At 43.5% G+C, this 24,376-nt stretch overlaps 1 protein-coding gene across 1 annotated transcript in view; it reads left to right on the plus strand.

Moving 5' to 3' along the window:
• The first annotated feature begins 4,447 nt into the window (after positions 1-4,447).
• The window catches only part of LOC126428137 (uncharacterized), a 744,079-nt gene continuing 724,150 nt past the window's right edge, over positions 4,448-24,376 (plus strand). The window contains exon 1 of the mRNA XM_050090038.1: positions 4,448-4,542. The gene's annotated coding sequence lies outside the window, so the exon portion shown is untranslated. The remainder of the gene's footprint in view (positions 4,543-24,376) is intronic.

The raw sequence follows: 24,376 nt of genomic DNA on the forward strand, positions 1-24,376 counted from the left end.
GCCGGGTGTTGGCCCTGTGTGCCTCGGTCGTATGCAGTCCTGATTGTGGCGCTCACCTGCACGGCGCCAAACACGCATACGACCATCATTGGCACCAAGGTAGAAGCGACTCTCATCGCTGAAGACGACACGTCTCCATTCGTCCCTCCATTCACGCCTGTCGCGACACCACTGGAGGCGGGCTGCACGATGTTGGGGCGTGAGCGGAAGACGGCCTAACGGTGTGCGGGACCGTAGCCCAGCTTCATGGAGACGGTTGCGAATGGTCCTCGCCGATACCCCAGGAGCAACAGTGTCCCTAATTTGCTGGGAAGTGGCGGTGCGGTCCCCTACGGCACTGCGTAGGATCCTACGGTCTTGGCGTGCATCCGTGCGTCGCTGCGGTCCGGTCCCAGGTCGACGGGCACGTGCACCTTCCGCCGACCACTGGCGACAACATCGATGTACTGTGGAGACCTCACGCCCCACGTGTTGAGCAATTCGGCGGGACGTCCACCCGGCCTCCCGCATGCCCACTATACGCCCTCGCTCAAAGTCCGTCAACTGCACATACGGCTCACGTCCACGCTGTCGCGGCATGCTACCAGTGTTAAAGACTGCGATGGAGCTCCGTATGCCACGGCAAACTGGCTGACACTGACGGCGGCGGTGCACAAATGCTGCGCAGCTAGCGCAATTCGACGGCCAACACCGCGGTTCCTGGTGTGTCCGCTGTGCCGTGCGTGTGATCATTGCTTGTACAGCCCTCTCGCAGTGTCCGGAGCAAGTATGGTGGGTCTGACACACCGGTGTCAATGTGTTCTGTTTTCCATTTCCAGGAGTGTATGTTATCAGGCAGGTCATTACATTTGATTTTGAACACGTATTCATTTGGTTGCGTGAGTACGGTGCCCGTGTATGGTTCGTTTAGCAGTAGAATTTCCAAATGCAGTTTGCGGTTTATTCCCAGCGTGACTTTTATTGAGACGGGTGGTGGAAGATTCAGTTTTGTTATTTACTTTGGTTCGCCATACATCTAAAAAATTATCTAGAGTTTGCAAAACCTGAGTGAGAGCCGCTTCTGAAGATGTAAAATCATCAGAAATCAGTTGCTGTTACATAACCCAACCCCAAAATATCGTAGCGTGACCCTGGATCGCACTCTGACATTTAGAAAACGTCTAACTGAAACAGTCTCGCAAGTGAGAAAGAGAAACAACATACTAGACAAACTCTTTGGAACAAGTTCGGGAGCTAAAGTGTCAGTTCCGCCAAGTGCCCTCTCACTTTCGAATTCTATCGGAGAAATTGCTGTCCAACATAGGTCAATAGTGCTCATACAGACATAGATGATACATAGCTAAATGTGGCCATGAGACTTGTATTTGGTACAATAAACTCCACACCCACAGAACGGCTACATGTTTTGTCTAATGTGAACCACCAAAGATATGTCAAGCTGATTTGCAATGGTAATGGGAGAAATGTTCCAGAAATCCCGATCTGCCACTACACCAGGACTGTGATCCCACACAAAGGCAACGACCTAAGTCTAGGAAACATTTCTGGAGACTTGGTTAAAGGCTCACTTCTGGAAGATTCCAGCCAGAAACAGCATGGCAGGATGAGTGGTTCGCAGCTTGTCCTGACTCTGAAGGTCTCATTGTTGATCCTACACGAGCCCCTCCTGGATTCCACCATCCTAAATCGCATACGCCCCGAGCACAGAAGATGCCAGGACTTGAAGCACAAGTGGGGAACAGTTGAAAGTGCCAAATATGACTGTGAACATCAGCGACAAACATCACACCACCCAGTCACAGACTGTCTTCTAAGGAAATACGCTGGAAATAATTCCAGCACACTGAGGATACAGTCTGCTGAATGGAAACTTCAGATATACACCTATAACCAACTGCTTGCAAATATTAAAGAATTATTCTATCTATTGCAATCTTAAACTTTGATTATCCACTCTGTTTCTGAAAATTACGTTTTTTCTCTTTTTCTTGTGAAATTCATCCAAACGCTTTTTTAGATGTATTCTGTTCACATGGATACTATTGTCTTATCGACGTAATCTAAAATTTTCCTAGTCAGGAATGAATGTACTTATCTGCAATTTATGTACCGGGTGATCAAAAAGTCAGTATAAATTTCAAAACTTAATAAACCACGGAATAATGTAGATAGAGGGGTAAAAATTGACACACGTGCTTGGAATGTCATGGGGTTTTATTAGAACAAAAAAAAAACAAAGTTCACAAAATGTCCGACGGATGGAGCTGGACAGCAAAACTGCTACCGTGACGGGTGAGATGTACGCCGATATGTTACAGAATCGCATCATCCCCAGCCTGGCTGATAAACACCTGCAGGATGGCGCTCCACCCCATGTTGCTAGACGCGTGAAAGATCTCTTTCGCGTCGTTTGGTGGTGATCGTGTGCTCAGCCGCCACTTACGTCGTGCTTGGCATCCCAGGTCCCTAGACCTCAGTCCGTGCGATTACTGGCTTTGGGGTTACCTGAAATCGCAAATATATCGTGATCGACCGACATCTCTAGGGATGCTGAAAGACAACATCTGACGCCAATGCCTCACCGTAACTCCGGACATGATTTACAGTGCTGTTCACAACATTACTCCTCGACTACAGCTATTGTTGAGGAATGATGGTGGTCATATTGAGCATTTCCTGTAAAGAACATCATCTTTGCTTTGTCTTACTTTGTTATGCTAACTATTGCTATTCCGATCAGATGAAGCACCATCTGTCAGACATTTTTTGAACTTTTGTATTCTTTTGGTTCTAATAAAACCCCATGTCATTCCAAGCATGTGTGTCAATTTGTACTTCTCTATCTGCATTATTCCGTGATTTATTCAGTTTTCAAATTTATACTGACTTTTTGGTCACCTGGTATTATTGCATTACCATTAACACCATTACTGTTCAGTCTAAATGATGTATCCTTGATGTACGAAATAAATAAAAAAAGCTTTAGACTGCTTCCGTAAGACAGATCTAATGGTACCTCAAGTATGTACTCATCGCCTAATTTGTTCTTCAATTTTTTAGTTCTGGAAACCGTAACTATTCCTGTACATCTCGTTACACTAGAGTTTAGATACTTACGCATTTGCTCACTTAGCTGTGTTACACAGGGCTGGCACCTTTAGCGTCAAAGTATTCCTTAAAAGGACCTTCAATGGTGACTCAAATGTACGAGGGCTATACACAAAGTATATTACGTTTTGGAATTAAAAATAAATAAAGGATTGGAAATTTTTTTATTATATACAGATGAAAGCCACACTTAAATACTACTTTTCTACATAGTTTCCATTTAAATTAAGGCACTTATCGTAGCGATGGACGAGCTTGGAAATTCCTTCGTCGTAAAATTCAGCCGCCTGCGCCTTCAACCACGTAGTTACCTCTTCTTGAAGCTGTGCGTCGTCATCAAAACGCTGCATAGCCAACCACTTCTTCATTGCTGGGAATAAGTGGAAGTCGCTCGGTGACAGGTCGGGACTGTACGGCGGATGAGGAAACAACTCCCACTTAAAAGATTCGAGAACTTCACGAGTGGCATTTGCCGTATGGGCCCGGGCGTTGTCGTGAATCAGCAAGATCTTTGAGCCCAACTTTCCCCTGCGCTTGTTTCGTATTGCTCTTCTGAGGTTGTGCAGAGTTTGGCAATACCTTTGAGAGTTTATTGTAGTGCCTCTTTCCAGGAAATCCACAAGAATCACACCTTTTCTGTCCCAAAAGAGGTAACCACGTGGTTGAAGGCGCAGGCGGCCGAATTTTACGACGAAGGAATTTCCAAGCTCGTCCATCGCTACGATAAGTGCCTTAATTTAAATGGAAACTATGTAGAAAAGTAGTATTTAAGTGTGGCTTTCATCTGTATATAATAAAAAAAATTTCCAATACTTTATTTGTTTTTAATTCCAAAACGTAATGTACTTTGTGGATAGCCCTCGTATACTGACCACCTAAATGGTTATTTAATTTTTAGTTTTGGAAAGCTTAACCATTACCATGTATGTCGTTACCCTTGACTTTGTTCACGTATCCACTTGCTCGCGTGACTGTGTTGAACGTGTATGGCTCGTTTAGCGTCAGACTTCCTCACGTGGTCCTTAACAGCGTCTGTGTGCCTTGTCTACCTCTTACACGAGACTCCAGAATCTTTTTTTAGATAGCTATGAAAGGCACCTCTGCGCCTTCCACGGGACCGGCACAGGGATTTTCTGCATAAAGACGCGATCCCGGCCGCTTCCTGGCAGAGACTTATCTCCGGCGAGCTGTGACGCACGCGGTGAGTGGCAGAGGGGTGGCTGCACCGTGGGCTCTGCGAATCGATGGCCGTGCGTCGGTCGCTGTACACGCTCCTGCACCCCCTCCTCCCACCCTCCCGCCCGCGCCTGCGCATCAGAGACGGGCGCCGCCAGCGTCGGCTGTCTGCGGGCGTCGCGACGCAGGCGTCATTTGCTGCTCCGACGGCAAGCGTCCACGTAGCCGCATCGCCCGCTCTCGCCTAACAGACAGCAGGTAGGTGCGCTGCGGGCCGGCATAGATGCTAGGCGCTACCATTTACCCGCCTGCCAATGCGGACGGGAAAAACCCGCCGGTTAAAACCGATACCGATGTTTTAGTTCTGAATAATCGGTATTTTTCGGTATTTGTCTGCTCTCGGTTATAACAGGTGATTTTACTAATAACTGGGTAAAGAACCGAAATACCAATTATTAATTTCATCAGTGCTAAAATTTTATATTTTTTAATAAACATTTGTTAAAGAATGAGTAATTTATATACGTAAACTTTTCATTGCTCAACAATATTGCTTTACTGTAAGTAATGTGGAAAGCGGTCATCGCTATTTTAATAACAATGCCGACAGAAACGAGCAACAAACATATGGCTTTAGAATTACTGACACACTAATATATGTGTTACCATGCAGTGTGGCCTATCAGATGGTAAGTGTATACATGCAATGTGCAGACTTGATTCATGTGGTCTATATGGTAGTTTCGTACTGTCGTCTTAGGACGTCAATTGTGTTGCAAAATGGCACCATCGCTAGTCCTGAAATATGAATGACTTACACTGCTATATTTGCCCTAAAAGTTTAAGAACAGGAGGAGCCAACATTTGTGAAATAATATAAGGAGAAAACTTAAAACTCGACACTTTATTCATATTTTGCTACAAAAGTAGAAAGTAGCTCATCAGCTGACAGTAGCTAAATAACTGGGCTTTATGTGCTTTTAACCCTTAAGAACGTACCAATTAATAAGAAAAATATAGTTCTTCAACCGAAGCTTCCAGTCTTCAGCACTGACTATTCGTAATGTCCAAATAGTGGTGTCATTCCCGACAACATCATGATTTTTTAGCAGAGTTTCAAAATACTAGAATCAATAGGACAACACTGACAATTTTTTATAATATAAAACTACTTATCACTTTTCGAGAAAAGTTTCAAACGGTGGACAGACTAAGTTTTCTTTTATTTGCCTATTTAATTTAAAAATTTGATTTTATGCATCTTAAAACTGAAGAAGTCAATATGTTTCAATCTTCGATGTCTACGTCTAATACAGGAAATAACAGGAATAAAAAAAACAAAAATAGGTTATTTTGAAAACCGGTTATTTTGAGCATTTTTAATAGTCCATTTAAACTAGCGTTGAAAAGAACACATATCACCGAAAAGCGGTTGTTTCAGCGATACTCGCCATCCCTATCTGCCATTCTCATGAGGCTAGGGATAGCGGTTATCCCCGACACAATCGATTTTCGGCTATATCGGTTTCTTCCACACCAGTTTAATCATTCTGTTAAAATCGCTCAAAAAAACGGTTTCTGAAATAATCGATTTTAGATTTCTTTATTCCTGTCATTTGCTGTAATAAAGTTAGAGATCGAACCAAATATGAAGAGGGTTTGCTAGTTCACTTTCAAGATACAAAGAATCAAAATAGTAAATTAAATAGGCAAAGCAAACTAACTTAGTACGTCCATCATTCGCTGCTTTTCTCGATAAGTGATACGTGGTTGAATACTACAGCAAAATCACCAGTATTCTCCCATTAATTCTAATTTTTATACTCTGCTCAAAATTATGTTGTAATCTAGTATCATAGCACTATTCGGCCTTTGGGAACAGTCAGTGCTAAAGGGTGAAAACTGAGCATGGAGAACTGTGTTTTTGATGTTCATTTGTCAATTTCCAAAGGTTACAAGCAGAGAAAGGTATATTATGTAGACATGATGAACAGAACAGCTACTTTCTATTTTTGTTGTAAATTGTGAATGGATTGTTAAAAGTTTCTCCCTTACGCAAGTTTGTTTTCTCTTCCCATTCTTTTCTTTTAAAGCAAATTGAGAATTCTACTTCGTTGATACCGCACTTCATAAGACACTTCCAGAGTAGGAATGGTGCCATTCTGTAATAAAACTAATGTCCGACGACTGCAGCGTGAAACTAACACACAGACCAGACGGGGCAAGTGTTGCTCACTCCATGTACTAGAGATCCATCCAAAAAACCATGCCAAATGGTAACATGTACAGTATTCTGTCAGGAATGCTATACCAATTCTTACACTATATGTCGTTCCTTGTTTCTGTCGGTTTTGTTAGTAAAATAGCACTGATCACTTTCTCATTTTCTATAATGACGCAATATTTCAAAGCCATGATAATTTTACGAATAAAAATTACTCGTGTTTAAAAAAAAAGGTTTATTTAAAAGCCCAAAATTTTAGCACTATTGCTATGGCTAACTGACAGTGCAATTTTTACACAGTTATGACTAAAATATGAAAAACACGTGTTATAACAGAGACCAAATACCGAAAAATATCGGTTATTCAGAACTCAAATGCCATTATCAGTTTTAACCAGTCAGTTTTCCCAGTCCCTACACGAGGTGACAGTTTCGACCGCGACCTGTTCTGAATTCCCGACCCTTATGGGGCTCCACTTATTCTTCCCTGTTCTATCACGACATCACAATCGGCCAATATGAACAAATTATTATAAGCCAGTTGCTCCGAGCGCAAGGGTCCAGAGAAAGCAAGATTTTGTTATGCTTAGCTTAAGACTGTCATAATGTATGAAAAATATATTGTTGTGGGCGGTAGGTAAAGAGGAAATTTAATTTGTTTCGTAACATTTTTAAAAATCTTACTGAACAGTTCCGGTTTGTGGTTATGTACAATGCTAAAGCATCAGAAATTTCTACTTACTACTGACGCCATTGTTCGTAACAACGTTTTTTTTCTAGAAAAATTAAATTTCACAACTACACATTTTATGTGAACACTGTTCACTGTTGATGAACATTTGTTTCGAAAACCGCAAGTGTGACAGCGAGGAGCTATTTGAGACGAAATGATTGTTAGAAAGATTCGCGGACTAATTTATTCGTTTTGCTTGCGAATATAAAATCCACTTACTACATGTAAGTCCATAGATCAAGAATTTAAGCAAGAGATAAGAGTCATAATCAATTTCAGTTATTATTATAAGGGCCGATCAAAAGGTTTCCATTGGAGGGTGTTCCTCCAGCGTATGTGCAACTTAGCACGACTCCGATGCGGGTATACAACCACAGATATAGTAGATGGGCAAGGGATTTGTATGGAATACGTATCTTCCCGACATGCATGCGGTAAATGCGGTAAAGGCGACGTTATTACCAAATGCGCCCAAACAGGACCATCACACTACGAGGGTAATCCCAAAAGTAAGGCCTTCCACTTTTTTATATGTACATAGACCTGTTTATTTCTACAAAGGTTTACGTCAGTTTACAGTTTGAACATTAAGCTATTTTTCGACATAATCACCATTTCTGTCGATGCATTTTTGTAGAGTCTGTGGCTGTTTTTGTACGCCCATGTCATACCAGCTCTCCGACATGCTGTTCAGAAAGTTATGAACCTCTTCTTTCACCTCGGCGTCGGAGCTGAATCGCTTTCCGGCCAAATGTTCTTTTAACCTAGGGAACAGGTGATAGTCACAGGGCGCCAAGTCAGGACTATAGGCTGGGTGGGTGATTATGTTCCACTGAAACTGTTGTAGGAGAGCAACGGTTTGCCGAGCGATGTGTGGGCGAGCATTGTCATGGAGAATTTGTACGCCCTTGCTCAACATTCCTCGTCTCCGGTTCTGAATTGCCGGTTTGATAGACTCTGAAAAAACCCAAACGGGCAAGGGCGTACACATTCTCCATGACAATGATCGCCCACACATTGTTTGGCAAACCGTTGCTCTCCTGCAACAGTTTCAGTGGAACATAATCACCCACCCACCCTATAGTCTTGACTTGGCGTCCAGTGACTATCACCTGTTCCCTAAGTTAAAAGAACATTTGGCCGGAAAGCGATTCAGCTCCGACGACGAGGTGAAAGAAGTAGTTCATAACTTTCTGAACAGCATGGCGGCGAGCTGGTATGACATGGGCATACAGAAACTGTCACAGCGTCTACAAAAATGCATCTACAGAAATGGTGGTTATGTCGAAAAATAACTAAATGTTCAGGCTGTAAACTGATGTAAACCATTGTAGAAATAAACAGGTCCATGTACTTATAAAAAAGTGGGAGGCCTCTCGTATTATTCTTTTCTTGGCTGACGGAGGAGGAAATCCGATAGACGTTCATCAGAGAATGTGGGGCAGCACGTCTGTCGAAAACCACCGCTGTGGAATGGTGTGCCAAGTTCCGTGCTGGCCGCGACACGCGTAAGTCGCGCGTCGCCATATCGCAAATGTCTTAATAAAACAGAGGATACGTCAACTCAAGCGGGAGACACTGGAACACCCTCCGTATAGTCCTGATCCTCTGTCCAGGCGGTTATCACGCCTAAGGTCCCTTAAAAAGGCCCTTGAAACGTCGACGATTCCTGTCAGAGGATATGCAGCAGAACACGGTGTTTCGCCAAACGGGTATCTTAAAGCTGGTGGATTTGTTGGATGATTGCCTCAGCGCTCACGCCGGTTTTGCCTGGTTGACGCACCTGTTGTGAACTGTGTGAGCTTGGAACTGAAACTCTGATTGCGCATTATGAACCTTGCGGCAGGTCTTGTCATGGGAAAAGCTTCGTCAGAGAGGTCCACCGCATGAGCCTCTAGGGAAGTGATTACAGTGGTGGTTTCCCGTTGCCTTCCACTGACGATGATGAAACAACGAGGACAACACAATACCCAGTTCCTGAGCGGAGAAAATCTCCGTCCCAGCCGGGAATCGAACCCGGGCCCCTTGGCGTGACAGACCTCCGAGCTGACCACTCAGCTATCGGGGCGGACATTGCCCATTATAAATATTGAGTCATATTAAATCTGCAGGACTGGTGTTTAAAGCGTACTTACCAGCTGTGGGCTACGTAAAAGCCAATTTTTTCTTCTTGTGAGCATTTGTTTTAGTGGTTGAAAAATACCTTAATGACGGCTCCCTGTGTCTGGATGCAGAGAAGTTGTAAACCAAACTCGGATACTTTGCCACTGTCCGTAATCAGCATTGCTTATTCTAAAAGAAAAAGAATACTTGGCGCTTCTAGCGTTGACGCTAACAAGCCTACGTTCCCACTATTATGTGAATATTAACAAAATTTCAGCTACGCAAGGAATCTCGTAATTTTCTCACAGTAGAAAAGCACTTTCTGGCCACCCTGGCCAAAAATTATTTGAAGGAAACCATACATTTACGACTGCCAGACTCAAAGAATCGTCTGTAGGTCACAGAAGTCACCATGGAAACTTTTATCCTCTGGAGTCCCATAGGATTAATTTCTTGGTCCCTTGCTTTCTCGCTGTGTGTCAGTGGAATTTCATCCGTGCTTCATTCTTATAACTACCACTACATCTGACGAAGTCCCATTGTATCTGTCCCAACCTTACGAACGTGGCTGCTGCAGTATCACGATGTGCATAAAACCTGAATCTTAAAGTAAACCAGAAGTAGCCACATCTCATCCTCAAATTGCACCGCAAGTTGATCGGCGGATACTTTCGTGAAGCGGTTGCTCAAATACTTCTTAATGGTATTCGATTACCCTAAAAAAGTGAACCATCTTGGCATAATCTTGGACGAGCATCCAGTTTGGAAGAGCATGCAATTTGGGAAGATCAAACTGTTGCAGTATGCGTGAAATTTCTCTTGCCTGCATGCAACCCAAAAATTTAGAAAATAGTCATCTCAGAAGAAACAAGAATTACAGCTGTTTTTAAAATTAAAATTTAAAACAGTTTTGATCGCAGTCTTGTTAAAATATTTTTTTTATTGGAGTGAGCGACTGGTTTCGACTCTATGAAAGAGTCATCTTCAGACTCCGGAGCGATGCATGGACACCGCTAGAGGAGTTCCGTCGACACTCGATCTACCGCTGTGATGTATGCCAACACGGTATAAATACTGAACACTGCAGACGGCTCGAGGTAGCCATGAATCATTGCGTCATACCAGCGTGTGACAGGGAGTTGTTAGATCGTGTCAGTCCTTCGTCAACCGCTACTCTGGTTGGATGTGACCAGATAGGCCAAGAGGTTTTCACACACTCTATTTACTTCATTGGTTTGATAGTCACTCTTGTCCTCAGTATGTCTCCTCACCAATAATCAGCCTATGGCGGCAGTGCTAGATCGAAAAGGCTACATGCGGCGTTTCGGCTGTACCTTTGAATAACACTAAATGCAGGGTGTTCAAAAGAGGTATTCTCTATTCTGAGAGGTGGTAGTATGGACCGAGACAAGGATGAAATGTCCAGTAAACATGGGCTCTGAAATATACTGGGTAATTTCTTCCACCGTGTACAAACGCTAGTGATTGATCGATGAGAGGATGTGGAACAAAAAGGTCTCATGAACTTATGTCCGGAAGTGCATGGTTTCCATGCCAGAGACCGTTTGTTAAATCAAACATTACTGGAGAGACTGCGGTCTAATACGCACTGTACCATGCAGTTACAGTATGTGTTGAAAATGGTTCCCATGTGTCTCAACACGCCGTAGCATGTTCTGTCTCTCACGTTCACATCGGCCAGACTTCATCCGAACAGTGTCAAATGCAGCACGTATACGCTGCCCCAGTGTCTCCACATCTGAAATGTGCTGTTCAAACACTATACATTTGAGGTGCCCCCATAACCAGAAATCGCACGGGTTGAGATCCTATGAACGAGCAAGCTATGCAACTGGACCTCCTCGTCCGATCCATCGACCAGGAAAGAGATGCGTTCGGACGTTAACGGCGAAGTGGGCTGGAGCACCATCAAGCCAGATAACCCTTCGAATCAACAGTGGCTCGTCTTCCAGCAGTGGAGGCAAAGTCACCCGCAAGAAACGCTGATACTTCCGGTCTGTTTGGCAACGCGGAAGGAAGACTCGTCCCAAAATATGGTCGCCAGTTATCCCGGCCCACACATTCCGGCTGCACTGATGCTGACGATTCGATGTCACCATGCTATGGGGGGCTCTGCATATTATCCCACAGACGATTGTTACAAAAGTTGTATTCCGAGAAAAAGTAAGCTCATCTGTGAATAGGATGGATGACACACATCCTGGAGTCGATTGCTTCGTGAAGAAACCAGCGACAAAACTTCACCCCGATGTGGACAGTCTGTCACTAGTTAAACCTGCACAAGCTATAAGAGGTAAGGGTAGTAACAATTCTCAGGGAGAATGTTCCACACGATCGTCTGGTTTTCCCTGCATTGGCGGCTTGACTGCCTGATACTGACACCGTGGACGCCTTCCACTCTGCCATTCCACTCTCGAATGGCGCGTGGGAAAAAGAAACACCTAAATCTTTCCGTTCGAGCTCTGATTTCTCTTATTTTATTATGATGATCATTTCTCCCTACGTAGGTGTCTGTCAATAAAATATTTCCGCATTCGGAACAGAAAGTTGGTGATGGAAATTTCGTAACTAGATCTCGCCGCAAAGAGAACCGCCTTTGTTTCAGTGACTGCCACCCCAACACGCGTATCATATCGGTGACACTGCCACCCCTATTGCGCGATAACACGAAACGAGCTGCCCTTCTTTGCACTTTTTCGATGTCCTCCGTCAATCCTACCTGGTAAGGATCCCACACTGCGCAGCAGTATTCCAGTGGAGGACGTACAAGTGTAATGTAGGCTGTCTCTTTAGTAGGTCTGTAGCATCTTCCAAGTGTTTTGCCAACAAAGTGTAGTCTTTGTTTCCTCTTCGCCACAATATTATCTATGTGGTCTTTCCAATTTAAGTTGTTCTTAATTCCTAGGTATTTAGTCGAATTGACAGCCCTTAGATTTGTGCAATTTATCGTATACGGATTTCTTTTTGTACCTATGTGGAAGACCTCGCACTTAACAATTGCCACTTTTCACACCATAAAGAAATTCTCTCTAGATAATTTTGTAAATGGAATTGATCTTCTGATGATTTTACAAGACTGTAAATTAGGCGTCATCTGCAAACAATCTAAGGGGGCTGCTCAGATTATCACCTAGATCATTTATGTAAATCAGGAAGAGGGCCTATGACACTACCTTGCGGAACGCCAGATATCACTTCTGTTCTACTCGATGGTTTACCGTCTACGAACTGTGACCTCTGAGAGGAAATCAATCCAGTCACACGCAATTTGATTAATAGTCGCTTGTAAGAAACGGTATCAAAAGCCTTCTGGAAATCTAGGAACATGGAATCGATCTGAAATCCCTTGTCGACAGCACTCATTACTTCATGGGAATAAAGAGCCAGCTGTGTTGCACAAGAACGATATTTTCTGAATCAGTGTTGTTTATGTATCAATAAGTCATTTTCTTCAAGGTGATTCATAATGTTCCAGTACAGTATATGCTCGAAAATCCTACTGCAAATTCAGGTCAGTGATATGGGTCCGAAATTCAATGGGCTACTCGTATTTCCTTTTTTGACCTGTGCTACTTTCCAGTCTTTAGGAACAGACCTTTCGTCAAGTGAGCGATTGTATGTGATTGCTAAGAAATGCGCTATTGTGTGTGCATAATCTGAAAGTAACCTGATTGGTATACCGTCGGGACCGGAATACTTGCCTTTCTTAAGTGATTTGAGTTGTTTCGCAATACCTAAGACATCTACTTTTATGTCACTCATGCTGACAGCTGTTTTGGTTTCGAATGATGGAATATTTCTTTCGTCCTCTTTCGTGAAGGAATTACGGAAAACTGACCAAATCTGGTGTCCGAAAATTTCGGGTATGTCCTTCATGAATTCCTGCTTCTTGGAACGACCTTGTCTCAGACAAACGGCGAAACACTGTTGCAAATATTTAATGCTGTGGAGATTGTCGGCGAGGATAGGTCTCCTTATACTTGCTACTCGCCACTTGTCGCCATTTGTTTTTCCGTACGTAAACGCCATGTTGGCAAGTTCTCGATTCGAATACGAAACCATTGTATACAACGCTGTATCATATCCACTATACGGTGGGTCAGCGAAGAGACTCGCAACATTACCAATGACTACGGCAGGAGAGGGCGCTAGGGGATGACGTATGAGGAACAGTACCACCTTATAGGAGAAGAGCATGCATACTGTAATTGCGGCTGTAACAAAGTATGGTTGAATAAATGGTCTCTAGCAAGGAAACCGGGTATTTCCGGATGTAAGTTCATTAGGTCCTTTTTTTTTTTGTACCGTATCTCCTTATCGATAAACCGCTAAAGTTTGTACACGGTGGAAAAAGTCGTCTCTTATACCTTCAGAGCTATGAGCACTCGTTGGGCGGAAGAGATATACGAGGCGTGTTTTTTAAAGTAAGGTCCGTTTGAACATAAGTATACAACAAAAGGTTATTTCAAAAAAGTAAATTTATTTTCAGAAAGTACATAATTCACTCTATTTTTTTCACATACCTGCCAAGTAGACAAGTAGACAACATTCCATTAGAACTACTGACGGCCTTGGGAGAGCCAGTCATGACAAAACTCTACCATCTGGTGAGCAAGATGTATGAGATAGGCGAAATACCCACAGACTTCAAGAAGAATATAATAATTCCAATCCCAAAGAAAGCAGGTGTTGACAGATGTGAAAATTACCGAACTATCAGTTTAATAAGTCACAGCTGCAAAATACTAACGCGAATTCTTTACAGACGAATGGAAAAAATGGTAGAAGCGGACCTCGGGGAAGATCAGTTTGGATTCCGTAGAAATGTTGGAACACGTGAGGCAACACTAACCTTACGACCTATCTTAGAAGAAAGATTAAGAAAAGGCAAACCTACGTTTCTAGCATTTGTAGACTTACAGAAAGCTTTTGACAACGTTAACTGGAATACTCTCTTTCAAATTCTGAAGGTGGCAGGTGTAAAATACAGGGAGCGAAAGGCTATTTACAATTTGTACAGAAACCAGATGGCAGTTATAAGAGTCGAGGGGCATGAAAGGGAAGCAGTGGTTGGGAAAGGAGTGAGGCAGGGTTGTAGCCTCTCCCCGATGTTATTCAATCTGTATATTGAGCAAGCAGTAAAGGAAACAAAAGAGAAATTCGGAGTAGGTATTAAAATTCATGGAGAAGAAGTAAAAACTTTGAGGTTCGCCGATGACATTGTAATTCTGTCAGAGACAGCAAAGGACTTGGAAGAGCAGTTGAACGGAATGGACAGTGTCTTGAAAGGAGGATATAAGATGAACATCAACAAAAGCAAAACGAGGATAATGGAATGTAGTCAAATTAAATCGGGTGATGCTGAGGGGATTAGATTAGGAAATGAGACACTTAAAGTAGTAAAGGAGTTTTGCTATTTAGGGAGTAAAATAACTGATGATGGTTGAAGTAGAGAGGATATAAAATGTAGACTGGCAATGGCAAGGAAAGCTTTTCTGAAGAAGAGAAATTTGTTAACATCGAGTATAGATTTAAGTGTCAGGAAGTCGTTTCTGAAAGTATTTGTATGGAGTGTAGCCATGTATGGAAGTGAAACATGGACGATAACCAGTTTGGACAAGAAGAGAATAGAAGCTTTCGAAATGTGGTGCTACAGAAGAATGCTGAAGATAAGGTGGGTAGATCACGTAACTAATGAGGAGGTACTGAATAGGATTGGGGAGAAGAGAAGTTTGTGGCACAACTTGACTAGAAGAAGGGATCGGTTGGTAGGACATGTTTTGAGGCATCAAGGGATCACAAATTTAGCATTGGAGGGCAGCGTGGAGGGTAAAAATCGTAGAGGGAGACCAAGGGATGAATACACTAAGCAGATTCAGAAGGATGTAGGTTGCAGTAGGTACTGGGGGATGAAGAAGCTTGCACAGGATAGAGTAGCATGGAGAGCTGCATCAAACCAGTCTCAGGACTGAAGACCACAACAACAACAACAGCTGCCAAGTTTGTTGAAACAGGTATCATACCTCTCAACCAATTTTAAAATACCCTCTTCATAAAAATTTGCCGCTTGCTCTGATAACCAAGAGTTCACTGCCGTTTTCACGTCGTCGTCACCATTGTAACGGTTACCACTGAGGTGTTGTTTGAGGTGGAGGAACAGATGGTAACCGCTGGGCGCAAGATCAGGACTACAGGGTGGGTGGTCTAAAACTTCCCAGCCAAAACTGTCCAATAAATCACGGGTCTGACTTGCAGTGTGAGGTCTTGCATTGTCATGGAGAAGGACAATTCCCTTTGTCAGCATGCCGCGTCTTTTGTTTTGAATCGCTCTGCGCAGCTTCCTCAGGGTTTTGCAGTATGCTTCTGCATTGATAGTGGTTCATCGTTGAATGAAGTCCTCCAACAGAACACCATGCCTATCCCAAAACACCGACACCATGATTTTGCGCTGGGACAGAGTCTATTTGGCCTTCACCTTTACAGGCGTATGTGTGTGTCTCCATTCCATGCTCTGTTGCTTCGAATCGGGAATGATACGCGAAACCCATGTTGGCGTCTTCAGTGACGATCTGACGCAAGAAGCCGTCACCTTATTCGTGACAGCGAGTCGAGAACTTCATCGCACACTCAGATCTTTGGTTTTTGTGGTCCTCTGTTAGGGGTTTTGGGACCCAAAGTAAGCACAGTTTCCTAAACCTTAGGTGCTCAGAAACAATGTTGTAAAGCACTTATCTTGACACGACAGGAAATTCGTTTGAGAGACCTGTTATTGTTACGCACCTATTCTCACGAATCCTCACTTCAGCTGAAGGCACCAAATAGTCTGTAATCAAAGAAGGGCGACCGGAGTGGTCCTCATCATGGACGTTGTCACGGACATCTTTGAATTCTCGTACCCACTTGCGCACTTTGCTTTCACTCATAACAGTATCACTGTACCCTTCGCAAATCTGTCGATGAATTTCTGCAGCAGACAGGTTCCTTGCTGACAAAAACCGTATCACTGAGCGAACCCCACACGCGGCGGGCGAGGTGACAGTCTTAAACATTTTGAGAGTACAGAACAGAACCGTACAGGTTAGCTACAGAGTTGAAACTGAGCTCAGTTGTCCCTGAGGCATGCCGGTACACGACGCACGCGCTCGTTGCGGTATGCACGCGAACTACCAGCGAAAATTTTTTCCCCTTACGTTACCCCAAATAAATAAATAAAAATACATCGACGTCAATTTTCATCTCAAGAAACTGGGCACCTAAAAACTATGTTATGAATATATCCACATCATAAAACTTTTTTAAGAGCTGGTTGGAGTATGTACAGTTGCATAAATTATAAAGGCGACCTTTTTCAGAAAAAAATAAGAAAATAGTACAAGTTTACTCCCATTGTTTTTGCAAAAACTGGACTTCCGTTCTTCGCGTAGAAGTAACGATGTTTGACATCAATTTCACTTGTTCCTTTCTAGTTAGGAGACTCCGACTTTCCTGCCTATTAATGAGACATAAATAAACGAACAAAACAGTCGCTAAATCCTCAACAGGCAAAACTCTAGCGTTCCGGATATTACAATGCAGCCGTGCGCTTGGAGGGTAATATCTAGTTTAGGCTCTTTAAAAATTTCATTACTTCCGCAGAGAACTCAACATCTGTCGGCTTTCATCTCCGCATTACAAAACGGGCATACCCCAGCTTACTAGCATTCATTATTAATTCCGTATTTCAGACAAAAGGCATATAGCCAGCGATAATGTTGCACATGCAGTGTTTACAACTGCATTCTCACGAAATACTTCCGGTGGTAGTAACCGCTTTGTTAGCTGAAATACACTGCTCTGCAAGACTTACGGGAGAGCTAGATGAAGTAACATAACACATTCGCAGCTCGATGGAAATGAAAGTATGGGAGCATGTTGGAGGTTGCAACGGCACATGCTCTAGCGTTGCTTTCCCTCAACAGTAGTTGTCGATACCAGGATTATTTTTCGAATTTTGGCCAAGTCCATTTGTCTCAGCTGTTTTTCTGAAAACTTTCATACGCGACTGGCCATTAAAATTTCTACACCACGAAGATGACGTGCTACAGCCTCGAAATTTAACCGACAGGAAGAAGATATTGTGATCTGCAAATGATTAGCTTTTCAGACCATTCACACAAGGCTGGCGACTGTGGCGACACCTACAAAGTGTTGACATGAGGAAAGTTTCCAACCGATTTCTAATACACAAACAGCAGTTGACCGGCGTTGCCTGGTGAAACGTTGTTGTGATGCCTCGTGTAAGGGGGAGAGTTGCGTACCGTCACGTTTCCGACTTTGATAAAGGTCGGATTGTAGCCTATCGCAGTTGCGGTTTATCGTATCGAGACATTGCTGCTCGCGTTGGTCGAGATCCAATGGCTGTTAGCAGAATACGGAATCGGTGGGTTCAGGAGGGTAATACGGAACGCCGTGCTGGATCCCAACGGCCTCGTATCACTAGCAGGTGAGATGACAGGCATCTTATCCGCATGGCTGTAACGGATGGTGCAGCCACGTCTCGATCCCTGAGTCAACAGATGGGGACGTTTGCAAGACGACAATCATCTGCACGAACAGTTCGACGACGTTTGCAGCAGCACGGGCTATCAGCTCGGAGACCACGGCTGCTGTTACCCTTGACACTGCATCAAAGACAGGAGCGCCTGCGATGGTGTACTCGACGACGAACCTGGGTGCACGAATGGCAAAACGTCATTTTTTCCGATGAATCCAGGTTCTGTTTACAGCATCATGATGGTCGCATCCGTGTTTTGCGACATCACGGTGAACGCACATTCGAAGCGTGTATTCGTCGTCGCCATACTGGCGTATCACCCGGCGTGATGCTATGAATGGGGTGCCATTGGTTACACGTCTCGGTCACCTCTTGTTCGCATTGACGGCACTTTGAACAGTGGACGTCACATTTCAGATGTGTTACGACCGGTGGCTGTACCCTTCATTCGATCCCTGCGAAACCCTACATTTTAGCAGGGTAATGCACGACCGCAAGTTGCAGGTCCTGTACGGGCCTTTCTGGAAACAGAAAATGTTGCGACTGCTGCCCTGGCCAGCACGTTCTCCAGATCTCTGACCAATTGAAAACGTCTGGTGAATGGTGGCCGAGGAACTGGCTCGTGTTAGTACGCCAGTCGCTACTCTTGATGAACTGTGGTATCGTGTTGAAGCTGCATGGGCAGCTGTACCTGTACACGCCATCCAAGCTGTGTTTGACTCAAAGCCCAGGCGTATCAAGGTCAGAGGTGGTTGTTCTGGGTACCGATTTCTCAGGATCTATGCACCCAAGTTGCGTGAAAATGTAATCACATGTTAGTTCTAGCATAATATATTTGTCCAATGAATACCAGTTTATCATCTGTATTTTTTCTTGTTGTAGCAATTTTAATGACCAGTAGTGTATAATTTTATACACAATGTTATATTTAAAGCTAAAATTTATGAAACAGAATTACTTTATTTTCAATGTAACAATGGATAAATACCAGCTCTTAATGTGTAAGTGTGAATTTAGACTGGAGCGGCAGTGAGAATTTAGGTCGAGTACGGAGGGGTGCAAGGGTAATCCGTGTGTCAAAGTGACTTAGTTGCTAACGCACCTGACTACTAAACAGGAGACCTGGGAGCGATTCCCGGCCTTGGTACAAATTTCCCCACTGCCCAAGTGTATATACATAAAATCACATCTCTGCGAGACTAGTTTTGAAATTATGATTTCACTGTGGTGGTGGTGGTGGTGGTGGTGGTGGTCTTCATTGCAACATGTCCCGAATACATCTCGATCACTCACACGAGAAAGAGTCATCGGAAAAGCGGGAGAAGAACGAAAGAGAGAGGAGGCGGTCAACTGCAGCAGGTAAGATGGGAGATACGTCGAACAGTGGGTGCCACTGGAACCACATTTAAAAGGACGTCAAGACGCGCAATATTACGCTCAGCAGTGGCTTAGTGACTACATGGGGGGTGATATATCTGCCCGATAGGCAGTACGTTGTGTTCTGTCGACACCAGCACGCCGTTGGCATCCTTTGCGATGCTGCCAAGAGAATAGAGACAGGAACAGTGAGCAGCGGGTTATTACTGCGCTGTGACGTCGAACATAGATGGTGCTCATATTGAGAGATGACCGTGTATTTTGTTTTGTTTCTGCTTATTGTGTGTGTGTGTGTGTGTGTGTGTGTGTGTGTGTGTGTGTGTGTGTGTGTGTGTGTTTTGCACGTTCTGTTAATTAGCGGATCAGCACTCGGCATTCACTGCTACCGTGACCGTGTCATATTTCTGCTGAGAAACTGTGAATGCAACTGAAATCTCTCGTCAGCACAACATGTGCGATGATATTCAACCTGAATTGAAAGCTGTGTATTGAAAATAAAGTGTTTTTTCACTCAAACCGTGCGACGCTACCTGAAAAAAATATGAGCTTATATCGGAAATGTGAGCTTAATGAATTACTCTGCCGCTTTACATCCCGTGTGCATTAAGTTATTTATGTATACAGCAATGACGAGCAAAAAGCATCGGATGTTTGTATTAACAACACGGGGACAGAAAATAATTGAATAATCTGGCAGTATGTGACGTACAAAGAGATGGACTGGGGCCAGGGGAAATAATGCGGCCGTCCTGATAACAAACAACAAATTTCCCTAATTCCTTTTCTCTTACATAATACGTAACCTAACACATGTCGTCATAAATGGAAACCAACGTCTCAATCACTCGACGGTTGAATACCAGTTGCACGTCAATTATGGAGAGAATTTTAAATTTTTTTCTGTCATAGTGTTTCATACAAGGGCGATGTACTTGAGGACAATATTATGGAAATGGAAGAGGATGTAGATGAAGATGAAATGGGAGATAAGATACTGCGTGAAGAGTTTGACAGAGCACTGAAAGACCTGAGTCGGCCCGAAGACTAGACAACATCCCATTAGAACTACTGATGGCCTTGGGAGAGCCAGTCATGACAAAACTCTACCATCTGGTGAGCAAGATGTATGAGACAGGCGAAATACCCACAGACTTCAAGAAGAATATAATAATTCCAATCCCAAAGAAAGCAGGTGTTGACAGATGTGAAAATTACCGAACTATCAGCTTAATAAGTCACAGCTGCAAAATACTAACGCGAATTCTTTACAGACGAATGGAAAAACTGGTAGAAGCGGAGCTCGGGGAAGATCAGTTTGGATTCCGTAGAAATGTTGGAACACGTGAGGCAATACTAACCTTACGACTTATCTTAGAAGAAAGATTAAGAAAAGGCAAACCTACGTTTCTAGCATTTGTAGACTTAGAGAAAGCTTTTGACAACGTTAACTGGAATACTCTCTTTCAAATTCTGAAGGTGGCAGGGGTAAAATACAGAGAGCGAAAGGCTATTTACAATTTGTACAGAAACCAGATGGCAGTTATAAGAGTCGACGGGCATGAAAGGGAAGCAGTGGTTGGGAAAGGAGTGAGACAGGGTTGTAGCCTCTCCCCGATGTTATTCAATCTGTATATTGAGCAAGCAGTAAAGGAAACAAAAGAAAAATTTGGAGTAGGTATTAAAATTCATGGAGAAGTAAAAACTTTGAGGTTCGCCGATGACATTGTAATTCTGTCAGAGACAACAAAGGACTTGGAAGAGCAGTTGAACGGAATGGACAGTGTCTTGAAAGGAGGATATAAGATGAACATCAACAAAAGCAAAACGAGGATAATGGAATGTAGTCAAATTAAATCGGGTGATGCTGAGGGGATTAGATTAGGAAATGAGACTCGTAAAGTAGTAAAGGAGTTTTGCTATTTAGGAAGTAAAATAATTGATGATGGTCGAAGTAGAGAGGACATAAAATGTAGACTGGCAATGGCAAGGAAATCGTTTCTGAAGAGGAGAAATTTGTTAACATCGAGTATAGATTTAAGTGTCAGGAAGTCGTTTCTGAAAGTATTTGTATGGAGTGTAGCCATGTATGGAAGTGAAACATGGACGATAACCAGTTTGGACAAGAAGAGAATAGAAGCTTTCGAAATGTGGTGCTACAGAAGAATGCTGAAGATAAGGTGGGTAGATCACGTAACTAATGAGGAGGTATTGAATAGGATTGGGGAGAAGAGAAGTTTGTGGCACAAATTGACTAGAAGAAGGGATCGGTTGGTAGGACATGTTTTGAGGCATCAAGGGATCACAAATTTAGCATTGGAGGGCAGCGTGGAGGGTAAAAATCGTAGAGGGAGACCAAGAGAAGAATACACTAAGCAGATTCAGAAGGATGTAGGTTGCAGTAGGTACTGGGAGATGAAGAAGCTTGCACAGGATAGAGTACCATGGAGAGCTGCATCAAACCAGTCTCAGGACTGAAGACCACAACAACATAGTGTTTCCAGTCGCGATTTTTTCGTTACAGTTCCAAAGTGTTTTGCAGCGTCTGATTGCACTATAAACATGTGAAGGGCGTAGTAATTTTGTCTGAGAAGAGTCAAAGCACCTAGAAAACATGGTCTGATGTCAGCGTAACTTCGTGTACGTACTTATGTAAATTATGAGACTGGCAAATCTCTGTAACAGGCAGAACGGGCACCAGTGTGCATTAGTGTTGTTCTTGTCTAGTAATGTTACCAGCCGTAGTAGGGGGTATGAAAGACGTGAACAACACCAGACTTCAGTTGTCGCTGTGAAGGACACGGACAGGCCATGTACACACGTGAGACAGCGTTATCAGCACCCGAATATAAGGGCTCTGAATAATTAACGCAACATTTTTCTTTCTTGGCCGTTTTCGGTTCAAAAAATGAGGAATTTGTTTGGAACATCGTGGAATATTCCGGCTTCAGTCATAGTTTCATTCTTCACTAATATTATGCTATCAGGGAACATACCAAAGGCCTTAAAAAAATCATAGCAATACTTAAGGCGGGTAATCCAGAGAACAGAACTGCTAGCTATCGCGCAACCGCCCACCTGAGCTGCTCCTACAAGCTTTTGGAAAGAGTCATCCCCAGCCGAATCGGTCCAAAGATTCATTAAGTTATTCCCATCGAACAGGCAGGATTCAGACCAAGCAGAAGCTGCGCAGACCAAGTGCTCAGCTTAACTACACACATAGAAGCTGGATTCCAACGTCGCCTTAAAACGTCAGTGGCTTTTATTGATCTTACAGCTGCCTATGGTACAGTACGGAGACAAGGACTCTTGTACAAAACTCACCAGTGTAATACACTGCCGAACCACAATCAGGTTCATAAACAACATGCTGTCTGAGAGATACTACCAATTGGTCCTTGGCGACCAACTAAGTAGACAGAAGAAGCTAATAATGGTCTTCCACAAGGCTCAGTTTTGGTGCCAATCCTGTTCAAATTGTATACTTCAGACCTCCCTGAAACAGAGTCAAGGAAGAATGCATACGATCTCGCCTTGGCCACCCAGCAGAGAACTCTTGAAGCTGGTGAGGAGATCCTTTCCGCAGATCTAAGCACAATAGATTAATACTTCTAAAAGTGGGGACTGATACCAAATCCAACGAACACTGAAGTCAGGTGCTTTCACCTTAACAACAGAATGGCCAATGCGAAGTTGAATCTCCTTTAAAGATCAGGTCCTTCGCCAGCAAGACTCTCCAGAACGTCTAGGAGTGACTCTTGATAGAACCCTCTCTTACAGGAAGCACATTTCTACAGCTGAGTGGTACCTCAGGGGGTGCAAAAGCTACAACACTGCGATGCCCTGCCTTAGGGTTGGTCTATTCAGTTGCTGAATACTGTGCCCCAGTGCGGCTCAATAGCACACATGTGAGAAAAATTGACGTGGAGCTAAATGCAGCAATGAGGACATTAACAGGCTGCATCAAATCTACTCCTCTATACTGGTTACCACACCTAAGCAACATTGCACCAACAGACCTCCGAAGACAGAACGCCTTCTTCAAGGAATTCCGAAAATTACTTAAAATTCCCGAGCTTCCAATGCACTCTGACGTTCCTGCACTCGTAATGAACGGATTAAAATCTAGGCATCCATCTGTCCTACTAGCAGAATCGCTACAGACAGCTACTTTTAGTATCAACAAATAGTGGACAGAAACGTGGAACACTATTGCCCATGAGGAACGTCAGACCCTCCAAAGACCTGACAGAAGACAAGCCCTTATGGAAGTAACGCGACGTGCCTGTAAAGCAATTACTCGGGTCCGCACAGGCCACGACATCTGTGCTGAAAACCTCTAGTGACGGGGAAGGGTTCCTCTTCTAAGTGTGACTGTGGAAATGAACACCAGACGTTCCATCACATTGTAAAAAGCTGTAGCAGAACAGCCTCCCATGGGAACTTGGAAGATTTAAGATTTCTTTGAAGTGACAGAGGCACCCCTTCAATGGATTGACAAATTAGATATTAGACTTATATTTTAAATTATGACTGAAATTAATATATTTTTGTTAATTTTGTAAAACTATGTAATCCTCAATTGCTAGTCGCTGTTCGTATGTAATTCCATGTTTTTGTTGTTGTTGTCTTCAGTCCTGAGACTGGTTTGATGCAGCTCTCCATGCTACTCCATCCTGTGCAAACTTCATCATCGCTCAGTACCTACTGCAATCTACATCTTTCTGAATCTTCTTAGTGTATTCATCTCTCGGTCTCCCTCTACGATTTTTACTCTCCACGCTGCCCTCCAATACTAAATTGGTGATCCCTTGATGCCTCAGAACATGTCCTACCAACCGATCCCTTCTTCTAGCCAAGTTGTGCTACGGCTATTGCTCCGTGCTAATCCATACATAAAATGGGCATCTGCGAACTCCGCATTTGTAAACATTGCACTGACTTCAAAACCACGTTCGTGATGAACACTAACCTGTTGATGCTACGTACTGATGCTAGTACTCTAGAGCAATGAGTCGCATGTCAACACAAACACCGAAGTCAACATTACCTCCCTTCAACTGGGCCAACTGGCGGTGAATCGGGGAAGCAGAGTACAAACTGA

This window comes from Schistocerca serialis, chromosome 12 (assembly GCF_023864345.2).
Source record: "Schistocerca serialis cubense isolate TAMUIC-IGC-003099 chromosome 12, iqSchSeri2.2, whole genome shotgun sequence".
Taxonomy (NCBI): domain Eukaryota; kingdom Metazoa; phylum Arthropoda; class Insecta; order Orthoptera; family Acrididae; genus Schistocerca; species Schistocerca serialis.